Source organism: Olea europaea, chromosome 7 (genome assembly GCF_002742605.1).
Source record: "Olea europaea var. sylvestris chromosome 7, O_europaea_v1, whole genome shotgun sequence".
In the NCBI taxonomy this organism is placed as follows: Eukaryota; Viridiplantae; Streptophyta; class Magnoliopsida; order Lamiales; family Oleaceae; genus Olea; species Olea europaea.
The window spans coordinates 11,054,165-11,063,182 of record NC_036243.1 but is presented as its reverse complement, the minus strand read 5'-3'; the positions used below and the strand labels follow the sequence as shown (position 1 = coordinate 11,063,182).

Genomic DNA, 9,018 nt, shown 5'->3' with positions numbered 1-9,018 from the left:
ATTCAACATGGAGAATATTTAGAGTAATTCTCGATACAAAGATGCGTGCAGATGAATACGCAGTTCAAAATCTGATCGAAGAAGATGAAGATAGACCCCCTGTACATGAAGAGAAAAATTTTGAGACAAAAACTGAGACTAGAGGATATGATCCTTGATGAAGATGCCCAAGTCAATGAGACATATGCCATCTTGCACTACTTGCTTAGTCCAAGAGTGGTGAAGAGAATGGTGCAGCCTGCTTGTTAGGCAATTTGTTGTCAAACGGCCTCCTCGGGCTATGATGTAACCTCGATTTTATTATCAATCGGCCTTGACCATATGATTGACTAGTACATCGACACAATTATCGAGACAACACAATCCACATTCGTAAGGATCGTTCGAAGCAACCTATTGTAAATAGTGTTGCTCACGGTTCGTCTCATTTCCTTGGAAGGCTATATTATTAATTTGAAACCCACTTAAATTGAGTCGAGCCTTGTTTTGGTCCACAATTTAACCCTAACCTAACTTACCTATTTTGGACATTTACTTGGCATATAATCCCGTCTCCCTCTCGGCCTCCATAAAGTGTGTCCCCATTTTCTCTCTTTGTGAGACTTTTCTTCTTGGCTTCTTGCTTCACTTCACTGTAACCTTTGTGGTTAATCCTTAGTGGGCATATCATTGGACTTCATCTTCCCAACCTATAGCAACCGGAAGTGGGGCTGTTTTAGTGGTGGTTTTGGAGTTGTCTCAACCTTGGTGGTGTCGATGAAATTGGCAAACTGAGCCCGGTTTTGTACTTGGAGTTTACTGAAAATCATCCCTACATCTGGTATCAGAGCCAGAGTAACCTTCTCCGGCCAGAAAATCACCAAAATTGGCGGTGGAGTCGCAATTTTCATAGGAAAACCGAACTTGCAATCCCATTTTTCGGCCAAACCAGTGACTTTCCGGCGAAACCGATCCCATATCTGGAACCAGCAGGCTGAAGTGCCCCTTCTTGTGTGGCGCGTGGCGGCGCGGCGACCGGCGGCGGCGGTACGTGGGACTCCGGCGACGGTACGTGGCGGAGATTCCGGGCGAACTTCCTTCGGGCAGTTTGCTCATTTTAATCCCCTAAATGCACTAACACTGTTTATTTTCTGTTTTAGGTTACACAGAAAAAGTTTGACAATTTTGCCCCCGATGGATCGACGGTTGAAATTGCATATATCTACTGAATTACTTTAGGCCAAGGTTGCAGCCCTAAAGCAGTAGATTCACATCTCTCTCCATTATACGGACTCAGACACGTCCGCTTTGGTAAATTGGCTTAACCCGTTAATTTTTCAGTATTAACGCGTCACCGTGTGGGATGACAATAGGTTGGGGGTTGTCATTGCTTGGCAACCATTGTTTGTGCTAGAATTAGGGTTACATGCTCTTGATTGATCTTTTGATTGAGTATTTGTTTTTGGTTAAAATCAATTTTGTAATTCTTAGTGATCTAATTACTGTGGGACTAGTTATCTGCTAAACGTATTTTTTGCTGCATTGTTATTTTCCGCTGCTTACTTACTCCGTTAGAAATACCGTGACCTTATCCGTTCGAACATTCCCTTGATCTAAGATCGTGAGTCTTACAAAACCCTAGGAATCTAGATCGGTGTATACTAGCTGTAACTCTAAGACTACTTTGTGTGATTTGATTGTGATTTGTGCATTTTTTTATTGTTGTGTAAAGATGACAACTCACAATTTTGATTTGAAAATTTTTAATGGAAATGGTGACTTTGCTATTTGGCAACAAAAAATGAGGGTATTTTAGTTCAACAAAAGGTTTCAAAAGCCATTGAAGGCAATTTTCAATTGATTTTTCACAAGAACAAAGAGAAGAAGCCGATGAGCTTGCTTATACCTCAATTATTTTACACTTGTCTAACGCCGTTTTAAGAAAGGTGGGTAAACTGAAAACCACTAAAGAACTTTGGAAGAAATTAGAAGACTTGTATTTGCTTAAATCTACATCGAATAAACTTTACCTGCTTGAACGTTTCTTCAGTTTGAAAATGGATTCTTCAAAGGATCTAGATGACAATCTAGACGTGTTTAACAAATTGGTGCAAGATATAGTTAAATGTGATGAGACTGTGTCCGAAACTTATAAGGCTATAATTTTGCTCAATGTAATTCCTGATTCCTATAAGTTAAGAACGCTATTAAGTATGGTAGAGACACGTTAACACCTGAAATTGTCATAGATTCCCTAAGAAGTAAAGAAATGGAAATTAGGGCTGAAAAACATGATAAGAGGAACGGTGAGGTACATATGATGCGGGGTAGAACTCAATTTAGGCAAAATAGTCATAAGGGGTATCAAACTAGTGGCGAGTCAAGTGGTAATGGATGGAAAAAGAAAAGCAAAGGTAGGTCTAGATCAAAATTTAGGACTAAGGTAAGAAAATGCTATGGTTGTGGAAACACAGGGTATTTTATAAAAGATTGCCATAAGGAAAAAAGTAAGCTAAAGGTTAAGGAGAGAGATGAGGTAAATGTGTTAGCATCTACTTTTGATATAAATGGTGGTGAGGTCTATACGATTACAAGTCCAGTTGCATACACTGCTGAATTAAATCTAACTGCTAATTCCCGCATGCATGAGTGGATACTTGATTCTGGTGCATCTTTTCATGTGACGTCTAAAAAGAATTGGTTTTATAAGTTGCATGAATCTAACGTTGGGCATGTTGTACTGTGTGATAACTTTGCCTATACTATTGCTGGAATTGGTGACATAAACGTAAAATTTGACACAGGTTTTGTGTATACGTTAAAGGATGTTAGATATATTCTTGAGTTGTCTACGAATCTGATTTTAGTAGGGAGACTTGAGAAGGATGACTTTACTGTAAAATTGGAAATGGTATGCTAAAAATGATCAAGGGTGCTTTAGTTTCCATTAAGGGAATTAAGAAAAACGATATATATATTACTATTGGGGAAGTGATTAGAGATGTGAATTCCTATATCTCCTCTGCCAAGATTGATCACACACACACATGGCATAATAGACTTGCTCACGTAGGGGTCGAGGGATTTAAGCTACTTAATGAAAAGGGTGCTTTTGGCAATGACTGTGTCAGATTTGCCATTTTGTAATCATTGTGTGCTTGGTAAGCATTATAAAACTTCTTTCTCCACGAGTGTTAATAGAGCTAAAGGCATGCTCGAATATGTGCACTCTGATCTATGAGGTCCTGCTAGTAATCCCACATAGAGTGGAAATAGGTATTTCCTGTCTATTATTAATGACTACACTAGGAAAGTGTGGGTCTATCTTTTGAAGGATAAATCTGAGACATTCAATAGTTTTAATAATTGGAAGAGACAAGTGGAAAACCAAACTGGCAAGAAAATCAAATTTTTAAGGACAGATAACAGCCTAGAATTTTGCAATAAAGAATTTGATAATATGTGTAAAGAAAGCGGCATAACTAGATATAAGACCGCTCCCTACACCCCTCAACAAAATGGGGTAGTAGAAAGGATGAATAGGATCATACTTGATAAAGTACGTTGCATGATGATTAGTTCTGGTGTTCCCAAGTCATTTTGGGGTGAGGCTGTTATGACAGCTTGCTATTTAATTAATCTGACTCCTTCTGCTGCATTGAATGGTGACACTCCGCATGAGAGATGGTCGGGTAAACTGAGTGATTACTCGATACTTAGAACTTTTGGCTGTACAGCTTTTTTTCATCAAAGTGAGGGTAAGCTGGAACCGAGAGCTAGGAAGTGTGTCTTCCTAGGATACCCCGAGGGTGTTAAGAGTTATAGGTTATGGGATAGAAGCCAAAAAGGGGTTAAAATTATTATAAGTAGAGATGTCACGTTTAACGAAAATGAGATGCCATGTATTAAAGGGGAAACTGAACCTGAGAGTGAAGTAGAATCAGGTAAAGAGAGAGACCAGTTTAAGGTGGAGTTAGGAAAACTCAGTTCACCTACCCCTACTATTTCAAATGAGGTAGAGACTCAAACTCAGGAACCCGAGGTAGAGAATAGTAACGAAATAGTAACAGAAGAGCACTATGAGGAAAAAAATCCTTTAGCTAACTATAACTGAGTTAGGAATAGAGAGAGGAGACAGACGAGAGAACTAAGAAGGTTCGGTTTTGAATCTGAATTAGCTTTCGCCCAGGCTAGTTATGAAGAACTAGCTGATAAAGAGTCAAAGACCTTTGAAGAAGCAATACGCAGTGATCAATCTAATGAATGGCTTAAGGCAATGAAAGAAGATATGAGTTTTCTAGAAAAAAATCATACTTGGGAGCTAGTACCTAGGCCTAAGAACAAATCAATTGTTGATTGCAAATGGATTTTTAAGGTTAAAAAAGGAACTAGCAGCTCGGAACCCCTAAGGTTTAAAGCTAGGTTAGTGGCTAAAAGCTACACACAGAAAGAAGGCGTTGATTATAATGAAATTTTCTTACCAGTTGTTAAGTATACCACTATTAGGGTCATGCTCGCATTAGTTGCACATTTTGACTAGAAACTTGAACAACTTGACGTAAAAAACAGCTTTCTTACATGGTGAGTTTGATGAAAAATATTTCATGAATCAACCAAAAGGTTTTAAGGATAAGTCAAAACCTGATTATATGTGTTTTCTGAGAAGAACCTTGTATGGGTTAAAACAATCTCCTAGACAGTGGTACAAAAGGTTTGATTCCTTTGTACTCATTATATGGTTCCAAAGAAGTAAATTTGATAATTGCTTGTATTTTCAACACAATGAGACTAATGATAATTATCTGTTTTTGTTACTCTATGTGGACGACATGCTTTTGATTGGATCATCCTCTAAATGGATAAATAACATAAAAGCAAAACTAAGTGGTGAATTTGACATGAAAGACCTAGGTAAGGCTAAGAGAATCTTAGGTATTGAAATCGAAAGAGATAGGTCAAATTCTGTTTTGTCTTTGCATCAGTCTCCATACATATCAAAAGTATTGAAGAAATTCAATATGAGTGATTGCAAACCTGTCATGTTGCCTTTTGCTAATCATTTTGTTTTATCGAAGGAACAATCTCCTTGTAATGAGCGTGAAGTTGAATACATGAGTAGAGTGCCTTACTCTAATGTGATTGGTTCCATAATGTATTTGATGGTTTGCACTAGACTTGATTTAGGTTTTGCTATTAGTACTCTCAGTAGATATATGGTTAATCCGGGCCCTGAACATTGGGAAGCACTGAAGTGGTTGTTAAAGTACTTGAAGGGTACTAGTAACGTAGGTTTAAAGTTTAGTGCTAATAAAGAAGGCATTAAATTAAAGGGTTTTGTAGATGCAGACTACGCGGGAGATAGGGATGGTAGGAAATCTACTTCATCTTACGTGTTTACCTTATCTAAGTCATGTGTTAGTTGGAAATCACAGTTATAACATATTGTTGCACTATCCACTACAGAATCTGAATATATTGCTACCACTGAAGCTATTAAAGAAGCTCTATGGCTTAGAGGTCTACTTCATAAACTATGTGTCTTGAATCATTATGTGGTGTGTGTTCTGATAGTCAGTCATCTATACATTTATGTAAGAACCCTGTTTTTCACCAGCACACTAAACACATTGATGTTAGACTCCACTTCATTAGAGATATAGTATCTCAAGAGGTGGTAAGACTTGAGAAAGTCCATACCCACTACAACCCATCTGATATGGGGACGAAGGTACTGTCACTAACAAAGTTTAGAAGTTGCAAAGAACTTCTAAACATTGGTACAGGTAAATGATTTCCAATTTTATTGATTTTCTATTAGAGATGTCACTAATGGGAGAAAATTTTCTTTTGCAGGTCCTTTGACACCAAGGTGGAGGTTGTTAGTCAATTTGTTGTCAAACGACTTTCCCGGGCTATGATGTAACCTCGGTTTTATTATCAATCGGCCTTAGCCATATGATTGACTAGTACATCGACACAATTATCGAGACAACACAATCCACATTCGTATGGATCGTTCGAAGCAACCTATTGTAAATAGTGTTGCTCACGGTTCGCCTCATTTCCTTGGAAGACTATATTATTAATTTGAAACCCACTTAAATTGAGTCGAGCCTTGTTTTGATCCACAATTTAACCCTAACCTAACTTACCTATTTTGGACATTTACTTGGCATATAATCCCGTCTCCCTCTCGGCCTCCATAAGGTGTGTCCCCATTTTCTCTCTTTGTGAGACTTTTCTTCTTGGCTTCTTGCTTCACTTCACTGTAACCTTTGTGGTTAATCCTTAGTGGGCATATCATTGGACTTCATCTTCCCAACCTATAGCAACTGGAAGTGGGGCGGTTTTGGTGGTGGTTTTGGAGTTGTCTCAACCTTGGTGGTGTCGATGAAATTGGTATACTGAGCCCGGTTTTGTACTTGGAGTTTACTGAAAATCATCCCTACACTGCTCAAGCAGTTCCAGCTGTTTCTTCAACAGCATCCCAAGGTTCTTAACAATTATGACTGCCAAATCAACAGCGGTGTTCAACCTGCTTCATCATATCATCATCAATGTCACTACCGCTATCCTCTCATGTTTTACAGAAAATATTTCATTGAAGAGGCAATCGGAGCTAAATATGGGGAAGCTTTTGAAATATTTAGACCAGATAGCCCCCTTAAAGTTGAGGTAGGCCTTTTGGATGATAGATTGTAAGAAGATTTCCTTCAAAGAATTCAGTATGTCATGAAGCCTGATGAAGCTTATGGGCTTATATTCTCATGAGACAATATTGTGACAGACACTTTATCATGGAACTTGAATGTGACCTGCACTTGAGAAGAGAAAGGAGATTTCTCAGATTACTATTTTGAGCTTAATGCAGAAAGTGAGCTTCAACCAGATAGGCAACTTGGGAGGGTGTTGAATGGAATAAATTCCAATTTCCCTTCTGGGGACAAGATCAAGGTGAGAGGGAGGGTTGTCAAGAGGGAAATCAATGGGGTCTCAGAGCTAAACGGAAGAGGAAAAATAAAGGAGAAGCAACCTACAGCAGTAATTGAAATTGAAATTGAAATTGCCTATGACTTCATTTTTTATTAACTCCATACGGTGCAGTTTTACTTGAAATAAATTGCGGTAGTGAATTTAACACGCTTCTGTTAGAAGTGTAGAAATGCGATTTCTGCTTTGTATTAATAGGGAGAATATATATGCAACTTAGGGACGATGGACGAATCGTGTGTGAAATTTGTTGAAATCTTTCAACTTTTTTTCTAATCTCCTTCTTAATTTTGTCATTTTCTCTTATCACCAATTCTATTTATATTTCAATTTGTTACAATGTAGCTGAATTCAGCAGATTGGTTCCATAGCCGATTCACGAGAGAGTTAAAGCTGCAATTGGTTCCATAACTAATTGTTGTAACAATCAGTAAATTGTCAATTACATAATTTTTTCTTTGCAATCCCATTATATTTATTAGAAGATTCAATGTAACTAGATCATTAGTAACAATATAAAGCAATGTCAATCTTAACATTGACTCTTTTTTCAACTTGTTCTATCGAAGTGGCATTACTCTTATAATTACACTTCTTGTAATATAATAAATACAAACATGGGCCCTGTAAAATTTTTGAATGAATTAGTCTCAAGATGTAAAGGTGTCCCAACTGCCCAGCCTATAAGTGGCTCACTGCGCACGATCCTAGAACATCACCAAGATACCATTTAAATATAAAATAATTTTTATTTTAAAGAGTTAATGTTTTAATATAAACTCGACTCATTATTTTTACTTTTTAAAATAAAGAGTGAATTTCACTCTCCAAATTTAAAAAGTCAAATTCACTCTCTATTCTTAATTCACAATAATTACATTTAATCGACATATTTCAATACTTTATTTATTAAATTATTCAAATCAGATTCAATTAATTTTCCATTGAAGCATAAAAATATATGTTTAATAAAATATGAGGAGAAATCAATCAATATTTCTTAAGAAAAATAAAATAAAGAGCTAAAATAGAGAATATTGTTGGAGCGCATTAAAAATTTTACTCTAAATTTAAAAATGATCTCTATTATGTATAAAATATCTTTATAAATACGAATTTTTTGGAGATGCTCTTAACCCCAGCTTCACTAATTTTATACAAGTTGATATATTGAGCAAGCAAGCAAAATGAAACAGAGATAAAAACATGAAAGATTGAGACTTCGATTCAGTTAATACATATAGCACTTAATACTTGTCTTGCTTGTTTTTTTGATGATTACACCCAGTAACAAAATTCAATAAAGCAACCACACAGACCAAACATTCTAAGCATTCGTTGAAGCAATCAAACCACTTTCAAGAATAAGGGCATCATTTGCTGCCATCACCAAATAAGTAACCCAAGGAAGAGCCACCACCAGGTGCAGCATGGACCTTGGTCGAAGGGCGTTCCTGTAACCCATATGATAAGAATTACAAGAATTAATCGTCAGATAAGAAGAAAAGATAAACCTACATGGAGTAGCATGTCTCTCCTGAATCAAAGAACAACCAGGAGCAGAGTTTAGATTGAAGAATGCACACATAATGTTAAACCAAAAGATGTACCGATATTTAGAATTGTGAAATATTATACACTATCCCCCTTTTTTGTCAAGAAAATCATGGAGGAAAGGAGAAGGGAAAGGAAAAGAGACCATGAACATGTTTGGCTAAGCTTAAAAAGTTAATTTGTAAGTTTTAAAATAGCTAAATCTTTTTTAGTCGTGAAAGTTGGAAATGAGTTACTTTATCCGCAAGGTAAGAGTTACTTTCAAAGTAACTTTAAAAATGTTCATACAAACTAATTCTGACTGGTATGTGGCCGTGTTCAGTGCTTGTAAAGCAAGCATGTACTGAAACAGTAAAGACCATGTGAATCTAAAGCACCGTTTAATAAGATCAACGTAATCATATGTAAAACCAGAGCAGCCACATACCATAGAAAATTCGAATTTTCCATCTTTATGCATTGGGGTTGCTTTTGTATTTAAATAAACTACTGGAG

General features: G+C 36.8%; 1 long non-coding RNA gene across 1 annotated transcript; it reads right to left on the bottom strand.

The window, feature by feature from the left end:
* Window positions 1-8,157: 8,157 nt before the first annotated feature.
* On the bottom strand, window positions 8,158-9,009 carry LOC111396982. The gene is made up of 2 exons (XR_002703100.1): window positions 8,488-9,009; window positions 8,158-8,423 (listed from the first exon to the last, which is right to left on the bottom strand). It is a non-coding gene; the product is annotated as an uncharacterized LOC111396982 (long non-coding RNA).
* Window positions 9,010-9,018: the final 9 nt, after the last annotated feature.